Source organism: Schistocerca americana, chromosome 4, assembly GCF_021461395.2.
Source record: "Schistocerca americana isolate TAMUIC-IGC-003095 chromosome 4, iqSchAmer2.1, whole genome shotgun sequence".
Classification (NCBI taxonomy): Eukaryota; Metazoa; Arthropoda; class Insecta; order Orthoptera; family Acrididae; genus Schistocerca; species Schistocerca americana.
Window position 1 is genome coordinate 794594984 of NC_060122.1, and position 14006 is coordinate 794608989.

Below are 14006 nucleotides of genomic sequence, written 5' to 3' on the forward strand. Positions count from 1 at the left end.
CTTGCAGCAAGTATTTATATGATGCAAATAACATAACATAACTTTTAATGTGATTATATATGATGCATTATCTCTTGGATTTAAACATACATTGCTGCAAACCAATGTTAATTTTTCCAGTAATGTTTACAAGACTATGTTTAAAGGTTAAGCCCATGGGTACTGCATCATACATAGAGGCCCGTCCAGGATTACAGACTGTTTTGGCTGGAGTATAAATAGTTTTTCTATTACAGGGAAATGACATGAAAGAAATTTCAATTTCATTAAAATTATGTACACAAAATGCCATGAAGAAACATGGAATCTGAATGCTGAAGGAACATTGATTTGGAAGCTGCAAAAGAACTTCATGCATACACAGATTATGAGGGGTGGCATGGGAGGGGAGGAGGGAGGGGATCGAGAGGGGCAGACTGAAGACCTTCGAACAAGACCACAGAGGAAATGTCAAGCTAAGTATTCTAGAATTATTAAAATTATAATATTTTGGGGTGAAGTACCTTACAATCACACGAAGATGACTAAAAATAATGAAGCAGAAAGTAGAGCAGTGGGTGTGAAGATTGTAGATGCAAGCCAAGATGCTTTTGAAAATTCAGATGCTATATCTCTGGACAAAAAACCAAATCAACGTGAAATTTTAGGCCTGATATTAAGGAAATTGGGAGTTTTAGAATCTGCAATAAGAAGTGAAATAAAATGTAATGCTAAACACTTAGCTCAAAATTGAAAGAAATAGAATCTAGACTGGGAGGAACTGAATCCCCCATAAAGGTTAGTAATGAACAGATTAGCAATAAACTCACAGAAACAAAACTTTTTTTGGACAGTACAGCAGAAAAAAATCACTTCTGAAGATAGACTTCTTGTTAATGAAGATCCGTTAATTGAAACCGACACAAACATTTCTGTGTGTGACAACTCAATTCCGGCGCCAGCAACCGCCACTTTGAATTCCTGCCGAGTGGTGCATCTGTCGGCCACAATGACTGAGAGGGCGCTCTAGGATCGGTCATGCCTGTGCTGCTCACAGCATGTAGGTAGAACCTTCTGGAATGGGGTGACAAAACTTCTTGCTGGGACAGAGACGGCTGATGAAGAGTGGTTGCAGTCTTTGCTTTGAGGATCCGATGGACTGGTCAATATTTGGTCAACCGGAGGTTCCATGCCACTGTTGGATTGAGAGAGCATGAAGAACTTTATGAAGAGGCTCGCTGGAACTGCTGCATATCGCCATTCGCTGAATTGTGAACTCTCAACAACTTTAAACAGCCACATAGAAAAAGGTGATGTTGGTCAAGATGGCTGTTTGAAACTGTTAGCCTGTGTGGATTTGTGTGGCTGTTACAGCTGGTAAAAGTACTTTTACTGTTCACACGATTGAGTGACTTGGTTGTCGTGAAGTACGTTACTGGTGTGCATCGTGGTTATTGACTCCATGTGGTTTTCGATGCGTGTGCTTGTCTTGACAAGAACAATATTTATAACACTTTGTTGAGTACTATGTACCCTGTTATTTATTTGATTGTTGTTGAAAAAGGTGTCATTCACATCTTGGAATGAGGGCTGTATGTAGGTAACGTTAAAGTGTGAGCTATCAATTCAAAGTAGTAACTGATGTGTCTATTGCGTAATGTGGTCATTTTAATATGATTTGTTCTGGAATACAGGACGGTGAACTATGTGCGTAAATGTAAATCTTTCATGTTAGTTGCTGGTGAGATCTGTGTGATTTCTGTCTGCCATGTTAATTAATCGGGTTCGTTCCTTATGTAAAGGTTATCTGTGGACGTTTTAAAATTGTTTATTCTAGTTGCAGGAAGGTGAACCCAGTACATCATTTGAAAGTTGTTTTGGTTTATTTCAAGTACACTTATGTCATGCTGATTTCATGTTAATTGCCAGTGAGATTTGTGAGATTTCTGTCTGCTATGTTAGTTGACTGAATTTGTTTTTATTGAAGATTATCTGTGGGCCCTTTTGAAATTGTGTATACTAAATGCAGGAATGTGAACCCAGTATATATTTTGAAAGTTGTTTTGGTTGATTCCAAGTACATTTGTAAAGTTGGTTCATTAGCTGCTGCCTTAATATTAGTTGTTTCTTAAAGGTAAATGGGGAATGAAAGTTTGAATTCAAATTTTCCTTCCTTGCTCATTGATCTAAAAACTTGTATTAAAAAAATTGTGTGTATCGATTTTCTTGTAAGGCTAACTGCGGGTTCACCTCTTGGGTTTCCTTTAAATATTTGTGTGTAATAAAAGCATGAAACTTTGTTCATTGGACTGTAAACCCCAGCACCACCACTCCATTTCTATGTCATACTGTGGTAGAGGAAACTTGCTTGGCTAACTTTGCCATCTATGAACCTACCAGTGGCAGAAGGGAGTAATATGCCAGAACATATTTTCGTGTTGCAGGAAAGTTCCTGTAGAAAATAAATATTTTAGGATTAAAGGAGGTCACTCACTGAAAAGTGGGAGCACTGAATTGTCTATAGGCACAACACGAGATGAGCTAGAGTAAAAAGACGACCCCCCCCCCCCCCCGACACACACACACACACACACACACACACACACACACACACACACACACACACATGCCCCTACATGGAGCCTGTTAAACTGACAGTACCAATGCTCTTTTGTGGCGGGTGGACTGGTTGCAATGTTGGTGGGGTGGGTGGAGGGAGAGAGATGCAGGAGACAGGGAGAGAGACTGGGGGTGGGAGGCTAATGGCTCACAGGGAGGCAGCTGGTATGCAGGCTAGGAATTCAGGAGGGAGGGATGGTAGGTACATGAGCTGGCAAGATTGTAGTGGCTGGTGGGAAGCGGCACACGCTGAAGGTGACCTAAGGATGTGAATTGGGAGGGAGTCAGGACTGAGAAAGGAATAACTGTTGGGTGGAGGGTATAGAGACAGTGGGTTACCTGAGATTGAGTCTAGGATGATTATCGGGGCAGAGTATCTGTTGTACGGACAACTCCCATCTGCATAGTTTAGAGAAGCTGGTGGTAAATGAAAGGACCCAGATGGCTCAGGCTGTGAAGCATGCACTGAAATTGAACATGTGGTGCTTATCTGCACTTTGTGCCACCAGGTGGTCAACTTCATTCGTGACAACAGTTTGGCAATGGCCATTCATTCCAGTGGACTACTAGTTGGTAGTCACACCAACATAAAAGGTTGTGCAATGTTTGCAGTAGAGATGGTACATGACATACCGTATTTACTCGAATCTAAGCCGCACTTTTTTTCCGCTTTTTGTAATTCAAAAAACTGCCTGCGGCTTAGAATAGAGTGCAAAGTAAGCAGAAGTTCTGAAAAATGTTGGTAGGTACCGCCATAACTAACTTCAGCCATCGAATATATGTAGCGCTACACAGGCATGTTTTGCAGGCACAATAATAAATACTGGCGGCAAAACCTCTGGGTCAGTAAATAAATTTTAAAAAAGGTGGAAGACGAGCTTTTTTTCTCCGCACCGAGTTTCGACCACTGCATTTTCATACATTATCCAACGAAGTAAATACAAATTCCGTATTGTTCATCTTCGAATGTAGCAGCATTTCAATGTACTACAAAAATCCGAATGACAAGACTGTTTGGGATGTTTGTTAATATGGCCAACTCTACGTTCTGAAATTTTCCTACCTGTGAGAAGAGATGGTTGCTAATAGGAACTTTTTGAATTGTGAATCACATGCAATATTCCTTTCACCATAAGAATAATACGAATATAAACATTTTGCCATGTATTCTTTCGTGTTTGCTGCTATCTCATTTAAATCCTGTCTGCCTAATAAACTACGAAACTAGAGTGAGACAACAGCAAACGTGGAAGAATATACATATCTTGTCATGTTTATATCAGTATTATTCTTATGCCTAATAGTGATACAGTCAGAAATGAAGCATGGCAATTGATTAGATTTTTAAATCTAAGATGACCCTAATTTCTGTGCAGAATGTAATTTACTAAAGAGGCGTCTGCAAAGATTTTCAAACGAAGAAAAATTTTCGCTAAACTCTCGTTCAGAACATCTTCTATCATACGCAGTCTATTATTTAGTTATTGCTGATCATTATCAAAGAAAGCAGCAGTGTAAGTAACAACAAATAGCAGTCTCTTGCCATTGTTTTGCTAATGAGACGATTTCTCTCTATTTCTTTTTTTTAATTGTAAGTGGCGGTAGCGCGCACAAAAGCAAGCCATGCCGCGAACGGCAACAGGTCGTAAACAGTCACTATCAGAATGTGACAAACAATGCATGACACAATACAATAATGCATTTTCAGCTTAGAGTGACGTAAACACCTACAACAAAAAGAACGACACTTATCAGATCGAAGAAAAATGAGCAATCAATTCAAACCAGACGAAGCACGTGAAAAAGGAAGGGTACCCGTATAAATACGGACAGAGCGCCTGACGCATAGCAATGGATACCTGGTAAAGCTTAACTGCTAAGCTTACGACTCTAACGAAACAACTGTAGCTGTATCGCCATTCATTCGACCTAAATTGTGTCTCATATTACAATGGACCAACTTTGTTTCGATTTGGAGGTGCGGCCTAAAACTTTTCTCTCACCTTGAATTTCGAGTCTCGAATTTCAGGTGCGGCTTAGATTTGGGAATTTTTTTTTCCTTGATTTCGAGTCTCATTTCTCATGTGTGGCTTAGATTCGAGTAAATACGGTAGCTGCTTTCACAGGTGGCTCAGCCTCTGATTTGGTAGGGTAAGCCGGTGACAGGACTGGAGCACCAGGTACTATGTGTGTGGATTGGGCAGCTCTTGGATCTTTGTCTGGGTTGGAGTTGGGAGTGGGAATGGCAGTGGCACAAGAATGGACTAGTATGTTGCGTACATTGGGTGGGACAGAACATGACTCCAGGAGGGGTGCAAAGGATCTCTGATAGGATGGCCCTCATTTCAGGGCAGGATGAGAAAGTGGTGGCAAAGGAAATGGTTCAGTTGTTTCAGTGCAAGGTGATATTGAGTGATGAGGAGGACACTCCTCTGTAGCTGATTCTTGGGGGTTGTGGGAGGAGTGAGGATGTTTGAGGATATGACAAGGGAAATCTTGTTTGTGGGCTACATTTAGGGGAGGGGGGGTACTGCCTGTCTGTGAAGGCCTTCGTGACGCCCTCCGCATCACTGTAGATACATTGTCCACAGGTGGCTAGACAATAGGGGAGGGATTTTTGGTGTGGAAAGGATAGCTGCTATCGAAATGCAGTTATAGTTTATGGTCAGTAGATTTAATGAGGACAGAGGTGAGCACGGAGCCATCAGAGAGATGGATGTCATTGTCCAGGAAGTTGGCACATTGCATTTAGGACCACCAGGTGAAGCAAATGGGAATCAAGGTGTTGTGACTGTGAAGGAATGAGGATAGGATCTCTTGGCATTGAATCCAGATCATGTTGTCAATGAACCAGATGTTGGGGGTTTTGAAAGTATGGGAAAGCCCACAAACAGGTTAGCATAGGAGTGTGCCATGCGCGAGCCCACAGTTGTGCTGCAGAGTTGTTTGTAAGTCTTCCCTATAAAGGATAAGTAGTTGTGTGTCAAAGTATAGTTAGTAAGGTGTATAAGGAATGAGGTGGTGGGTGTGGAGTTTGATGGGTGCTGGGAGAGGCAGTGTTCAATAGCGGCAAGGTCCTGGCCATGAGGGATGTTGGTGTCTAGGGAAGTTGCATCAACAGTGATAAGTAAGAATCCCAGAGATATAGAAGTAGGGATGGTGAAGTCAGTGAAGGAGGTGGTTATTATCCTTGATCCTTGGTTGGAGGTGCTAGTCAATAACAGCAGAAATTCTTTCAGTGGGAGTGCAACAGCCAGCTACAATTGGGCATCCAGGATCGTTGGGTTTGTGAATTTTGGGGAGCATGTGGAAGGCGGGTGTGCAGGGGTGTTAGGGTGAGGAGGGAGATGGACTCAGGTGAGGATTCTGGAAAGGACCTATGGATTTCAGCGGGGATTCGAGGCTACGTTGGGACTTACAGAATGGGATCACTCTGCAGAGCTTGTAGGTGGAGGAGTGAGGTAGTTGGCAGAGGGCTTCCGTCAGGTAGTCACTGCGACTCGTCATAACAGTAGTGGAGCCTTTCTCTGCAAGATGATGATGATGATTAAGTCTGGATGTTTTTTCAGGTTGTGTATGGCTGTCTTTTCTTCTGCCAAAAGGTTAGCTTCCTTCGGAAGAGATCTGGGGAAGGAAGCTGAGACCAGCATGGAGGTCAGGAATTCCTGGTAACTGACTAGTTGATGGTTACGTGGGAGTGGAAGGGGGGGGGGGGGGGGGCGGGGAGTGGACGATATGGTTGGGTGGTGGTATGAACTGGAAGAGGCAAGGTTCCATGTTGGGGTTGGTTGGCTTTGGTAGGAGAGGTTGGTGGGAAAGAAGTGTTTGCATTATAGGGATCGCAAGAACGAGAGAAGGTCTCTGAGAAGTCATTACTGTTAAATTTTGACAAGGGGGCCGAAGGTCAGGCTTTCAGACAGGACTGAAAATTCTGTGGGACTGAGGCTGTTGGTGGAGAGGCTAATCACTGTGTTCTGGGTTTTGGATTTTGTGGGGTGTTTGGGAGGGTGTTTTGGAGGATGTGGTACATTGAAGAGGTCAGCTAGGTAGGGTCCGGGTGCAGAAAAGCTGATGGTGGAGGAGAGGATCCAGATGGCCCGTGTTGTGAAGCAGCCACTGAAATGAAGTGTATTACGTTCATCTATACACTAACCACAGAGTGGTCAACCTTGCTCTTGGGCAGAGTTTGGCAATGGCCATTCATCCTGATGGACAGCTGGTTGGTCATCATACCAATATAAAAAAACTGTGCAATGATTGCAATAGAGATGGTATATGACATGGCTGCTTTCTCAGGTGGCCCAGACTCTGACGAAGTAGGATAGCTTGTGACAGGGTTGGTAAAGAAAGTGCTGGGTGAGTGGACTGGGCAAGCCTTGCGCCTGGACCTTCCACAGCACGTTGGTATTGGAAGTAGCACAGGGATAGCCTAGGATGTTATGTATGTTGTGCGGGCAATGGAACACCACTTTAGGGGAGGTGGAGAGAACTTTCAGATTTTCCTCATTTCAGAGCATGATGATAGGTAATCAAAGCCCTGACAAAGGAGATGGTTCAGTTGCTCCATTCCGAGGTGGTATTGTGGGATGAATGGGGCACTTATTTGAAGCTGGTTCTTCTGGGTGGTGGGAAGATTGGGAATGTGTGGAGAAATGGCACAGGAAATCTGTTTGTGGACTAAGTCTGGAGGAATCTAATGCATTGTGTCCGGTCAAGTAACATGGTACATGAGATCACATTGTATAACATGACAAATGCCATCAGGTCATTCATAATGGCGTTATCAAATCAAGCAATATGACATAATGGATCATTGAAGTTTAGGATGTTTGCACCCCCACTCTGGGATACTTCCTATTATAGATGCACCCCCACACAAGAATACTTACCGTCATAGATACGTCCCGCTCTCTAGAAGCACATAAATGTGTCTATTTGTTCTTAAACCCCTCACTAGAGATGTAACTAGTGGGTTGGAGAAAGAAATGATTCTCTCTTTTTTTATAAAAAATAAAATAAAAAAAAAACAGCAACCCCCCCCCCCCCAGGAAATCAAAAATACTGTCTTAGTGTCCCCCCTCAGGAAAGCTTCTTTAGCTATTGTGACTATGTAGAATTTCTTGGCATATTAACAGATCAAATTCTTGTCGGGTCTTGTGCTGTGTGAAGTTTATGATGATAATACACTCCTGGAAATGGAAAAAAGAACACATTGACACCGCTGTGTCAGACCCACCATACTTGCTCCGGACACTGCGAGAGGGCTGTACAAGCAATGATCACACGCACGGCACAGCGGACACACCAGGAACCGCGATGTTGGCCGTCGAATGGCGCTAGCTGCGCAGCATTTGTGCACCGCCGCCGTCAGTGTCAGCCAGTTTGCCGTGGCATACGGAGCTCCATCGCAGTCTTTAACACTGGTAGCATGCCGCGACAGCGTGGACGTGAACCGTATGTGCAGTTGACGGACTTTGAGCGAGGGCGTATAGTGGGCATGCGGGAGGCCGGGTGGACGTACCGCCGAATTGCTCAACACGTGGGGCGTGAGGTCTCCACAGTACATCGATGTTGTCGCCAGTGGTCGGCGGAAGGTGCACGTGTCCGTCGACCTGTGACCGGACCGCAGCGACGCACGGATGCACGCCAAGACCGTAGGATCCTACGCAGTGCCGTAGGGGACCGCACCGCCACTTCCCAGCAAATTAGGGACACTGTTGCTCCTGGGGTATCGGCGAGGACCATTCGCAACCGTCTCCATGAAGCTGGGCTACGGTCCCACACACCGTTAGGCCATCTTCCGCTCACGCCCCAACATCGTGCAGCCCGCCTCCAGTGGTGTCGCGACAGGCGTGAATGGAGGGACGAATGGAGACGTGTCGTCTTCAGCGATGAGAGTCGCTTCTGCCTTGGTGCCAATGATGGTCGTATGCGTGTTTGGCGCTGTGCAGGTGAGCGCCACAATCAGGATTGCATACGACCGAGGCACACAGGGCCAACACCCGGCATCATGGTGTGGGGAGCGATCTCCTACACTGGCCGTACACCACTGGTGATCGTCGAGGGGACACTGAATAGTGCACGGTACATCCAAACCGTCATCGAACCCATCGTTCTACCATTCCTAGACCGGCAAGGGAACTTGCTGTTCCAACAGGACAATGCACGTCCGCATGTATACCGTGCCACCCAACGTGCTCTAGAAGGTGTAAGTCAACTACCCTGGCCAGCAAGATCTCCGGATCTGTCCCCCATTGAGCATGTTTGGGACTGGATGAAGCGTCGTCTCACGCGGTCTGCACGTCCAGCACGAACGCTGGTCCAACTGAGGCGCCAGGTGGAAATGGCATGGCAAGCCGTTCCACAGGACTACATCCAGCATCTCTACGATCGTCTCCATGGGAGAATAGCAGCCTGCATTGCTGCGAAAGGTGGATATACACTGTACTAGTGCCGACATTGTGCATGCTCTGTTGCCTGTGTCTATGTGCCTGTGGTTCTGTCAGTGTGATCATGTGATGTATCTGACGCCAGGAATGTGTCGATAAAGTTTCCCCTTCCTGGGACAATGAATTCACGGTGTTCTTTTTTGAATTTCCAGGAGTGTAGATGTTAATAGTTTATACTATGTAGCTAAACTTATGATGTGACAATACTACACAAATAAATTTATTTAAAAGCTTACTATATTGCAAGCTGAACGATTGGCATAATAAATAATAAACTACTGGAAAGAATACATCTTGTTATTATCTTTTGTCTTAAAACTGTTGTCATTGTTTATTTGAAGTATGCAATAATGAAAACTTAAATTAAGAAACCGCCTCTAGAAAAACATTTTGGCGTGACATGTTGCAACAACCAATCCAAATTAAGTACGACTGGCTGAAATAAGCAGGAGAACTGCGAAACAATGTATGCACGACAAGATACTGTCAACTTTTCAGTCCTGTATGAAAATTGACGAACTTAATTTTGCTTTATTTGAAACTAAATTTTCTACAAGATACCATAGTAGTTTTTGAAGAAAATGCATGAAAACATTTTCTGTTGGTTGGAAGTAAGGTGAACTACTTCTGATAATTATTTTTTATAGCAATATTTGGGTTAGTTTAATTTTCTTTGTTGTCTTTGATAAAGCTTTAAATTCTTGATCAAACAGCATATTATTTTGTACAGGGCTGGGTATAATTCTGATTTGGTACAGACATTGTTTTCCACAGCCAAAGATTTTTAGAAGATTTTAAGCCAGTGGTGAATAAAATCTTTTAACATATAAACAATGATATGATAATCAACTGTAATAAGCAGTTTTTTTAATTACATCCAAATGCAGCACTTAAAATGCAAGGCATTTCTACGAAACACAAGTGAAACCAAGTGATTTTTTGCACGTAAACTTGAATGATGAAAGATTCTTCCAAATCCTGCTCATAATTACCATAAGAATATACTTTTTATCATCATTTGTATCACTTTATTTCATCTCAAGATGCCCAATTAACATAAAACAGGATTTTTACGTGCATCTGATGTGCAACTTTAGACTACCATATCATGGCAAGAGATAAAGCTTTCACAAAACAACAAGATGGCCATCAGTTATATGTATTTGTCTACCTTCTTACAAAATTTGGACTAATTCGCAGAAGTCTGAAACGCAGATGTAGCAAGTGTGTGTGTGTGTGTGTGTGTGTGTGTGTGTGTGTGTGTGTGTGTGTGTGTATATATATATATATAAAAAAAACCTCACAAAAAACATGTTTTTGGTCATAAAATCAAAATGAAGCTAGGGTTTTGAAAGCAAGTTTTCAATTTTATCATACATTTTTTTATTTATATGATACACATATGGACCAAATTTGAACCATTCACCTCACTCCATTCCTGACTTATTCAAGGCTGACTGTTGCACGTAAAATGCAAATGATTGTAACTGTTTTCACATGTAAAACCTAAATGGTGCAGAGACAAATGATGCCATTAGCTGAGGATTAATTTCAGCCCAATTACAGTCTTTTCTAAAGGCATCAATTGATTTCCACAATCTGCCTGGGTGGTAGCTCGAGATCGTTGTTCAAACCTTGCTCAATATACTGAAACATAGTTACAGTAAGACAGGTGTTTGAATGCCTCTACAAACAGCTACTGGTCTGGGCTACACCAAAAACTTTTTACCCCATGTTCCTAGCTCAATTAGGAACCAAGCACTAAGATTTCCAGTTCTGTCCATGGCTTTTTCATACATATTTGTTAAAGCATTATTATGCTCTGTAACTACAAGCATTACAATACTAAACTTCTCATTATATGATATTTTTTGAAACTCTTCAGGCTGGAATATTTCCGTACTTATTTCATGTAAATTGTTTACAAATGAATGACAAATCATCAAAAGCACTGTCATAAAAACCCTTGTCATTCTCGTTTTCACTTAGACATTCCTCTAAAACCTCTACGAGCAGCAAAAAGAACTTGTCATTTCATGCCTACTATATTAAACATAATAATTACCATCTTTCTCTCAATACAACTGCTACAGTTTGATATCAATGTAATACAGAATTCCTTATGTAGCAATACTAAGAAAGAACTGATGCCCAGTTCAGTCAGATTCAAGAATGGAGCGCGTGATAGCTATGAAAAATTGTGTATTTGGAGTTGAAAGGATAACAAGTGAAGTATAGTTCTCAGGTAGTTTGTTGTTAATTTTGTGAACTGTCTGGCTCCTTTGTCCGTGCAGGTATTGGTCCCTCTACCTCAGGCTAACAGTGCAACAGTAATCTTCACAGCTGTAACTGTTGTTCTATTCTATTCCAAATACAGTAACTAGGCCATTCTAAGGCAATTTTAGTGTCGCCAATTACATTCCTAACCATGGATCTTTCATAATGGGGTTTACATTGTATTTTATCCCTTATGTCAAATCTCATTCTTGCAATTGGTTAAAACAATGCAAGTAAAATTAACAACTCTCTTTAAAAATTTAATCACCATTTATGCACTGTGATGGATTGGGTTCTTGTTGGCCCTTCAATTTACTAAATTTCTTAGATTGTCTTAAGTGTACTTCTTTGCTTACTAAATGTAATAGCAGCACAGGATTTTGAACTTATTTTCACATGGATACATTTAGGAAGCACTTCAGATTTTAAACACTGGTTAAGTACATACTTTCACTATCTTGGCCATTTTTTCCCAAGGACACTGATATATAAACTACAATGTGGGGACTATGCAATTCAGTAATTTTCTGTAAAATATTGATAGGGCAAACAAGAGTACGAAGATATAATTGGAGGACTAAGATATAATTGGAGAACACTTCCTAGAGTCCTAAAACTCTATCCCTATGAGACGGCTTGATACTGCTGTCAAATGGGTGAGCAACAACACAGACTAAGCATTTCGCCTGGAGACTCAGTGACACAAACTACAGAGTATAAAATAAAATGGAACCAAGTGCAAGGAGGAAAAAAAATAAAAAGAATTATTCTTTAACAGTTATATATTTCCAAATTGCTTACGGAACAACCTTATCCCCTTCAAAATACTATCCATTACAACCAATACATTTGTCCCACTGGTACTTCCACTGCTCAATAGATTTTTTGTAGTTATCTTTAGAAATGGCTGATACCTTCTCCCCTATTTTTTCCCTGACTTTTTCAATATTGTCAAATCAGTGTCCTTTTATGCCCCTTTTGATGCGTGGAAATAAGAAAAATGCGCATGGACCCAGGTCAGGTGAGTAAGGTATGAGGGGCAGAGGAACCACGCTATTTTTTAGCCAAAAACTGTCTAACAAAGATGGCTGTGTGTGCAGGTGCATTGTTGTGGTGGAAGAATTGGTCTCCTGTCTGCCACAAATTGGGTCTTTTTAGAAGAACACTGGTGTGCAATCTTCTCAAAACTTCCGTATAAAAGGTCTGATTGGTGGTCTGACAGTCTGTAAGCACTAGCTCTACAATTTTTTCAACATTTTCGTCGATTAAGGCAGTTGACTGACCTTCAGAACGAGGTACATCAACAACTGTCATGTTGCCATTTTTAAATCGAGCAAGCCACTAGTATACTTGAGTTTTTCCATAGCATCATCTTGGTAAGGTGTTTTCAACATTAAAACAGTTCAGCAGCATTTTTACCAACAAATTTTATAGCTGCATTTTGTTAACTTGCCATCATAAAAAACAAAGCAAGAAGAAAACAGCGCTGGCAAAAACAATCACTGCAGATGAACAGGTAGACACCACAGACAGCACTGAACTGGCAATGAGTTGTGCTATACACGCCTGGCGACAGAAATGTGTGCTACACAAGGAAGGAGGATTGTTGTGGCACCAGTCTCGAGAAGCTCACAGCAGCCAGCCCTGGGGTGTAAAGGACAGCTATCTGCCGATGGGCAAGGCAATAATATTGACATAGCATTCCGCAGCACAGTGGTTTACCGTACTGGTGAGCTGGATTGCTACACGCTGTGGCCTAAGGCTACGCTTCATACCCAGCTACATGATGTGAACCGAACCCCTATCACAACAGGTCCAGTCAGGTAAGTATATATGCCCCCAATTAAGCCCACAGTTTCATTCCATTGGCACTATGCATTTGTCCAGTGCTGCCTCTGCAACAGCCATCAGTCGGATGTGAAGCCGAACAGCTACAGCACCTTCAATTGGCACCACCAACTAGGTGAGGCAACCTGTCTATGAACCGTTGGGCAGCCTCGACAGTTCCGGGAATCTAACCAGTATTGGTGATGTGAGGTCTCTCACCAGGTGCTATCGCTAGCCACTCTGGCCGGCCTTTGAGGGTCCCCGAGTTTGACTCAGTGCATCTGCATTTCCTTGCCAGCTTACTCGGGCCACGAGCAGAGTGGGCTAGTTTAGCCATAAGTCTGCCATGCTGTGAAATGGGCACCCATCAAGCATCAGCAAGGCACCTGTTGTTGCTGATTGCTGTCACACTATCTCCACCCTCTGCCACTTTGGCTGACTCGCTCGCTACCACTCATCACATTCGGCACCTGGGTCACTGCCACATACTACTGTATGAAAAGCGTCAAATAACAAAGAATGTTTTAATGAGTTAGCAATCAGGACTACACACTCATCATCATACTGAAAGTTCCATCCCCACAGCCTCCCACACCTATTGTTCTGAGGGCAGAAGAGGCCATCCTGAAACAATGGTGTCAGCATAGCAATCTACACAAACACGACACCATTACAATAAAAAACTTGAAATTCCTAACATCCCACTAACAAGTTAATTGCAAAAAAAGTGAACCATTAAAAAAGATGTCATGAAAAAAGTTTAGATGTTTTATCAAAATGTAAGGCTGAGTGGATAAGAACAAATCCAAAGGTCCTCAAGCTCTGAACTGAGGCAGGGAGGTCTACAGATTTTCA

The 14006-nt window shown here is 42.5% G+C and overlaps 1 protein-coding gene across 1 annotated transcript in view; it reads right to left on the minus strand.

Moving 5' to 3' along the window:
* LOC124612516 (zinc finger protein 182-like) overlaps positions 1-14006 on the minus strand; it is a 149766-nt gene that overhangs the window by 84778 nt on the left and 50982 nt on the right. The window lies entirely within an intron of this gene.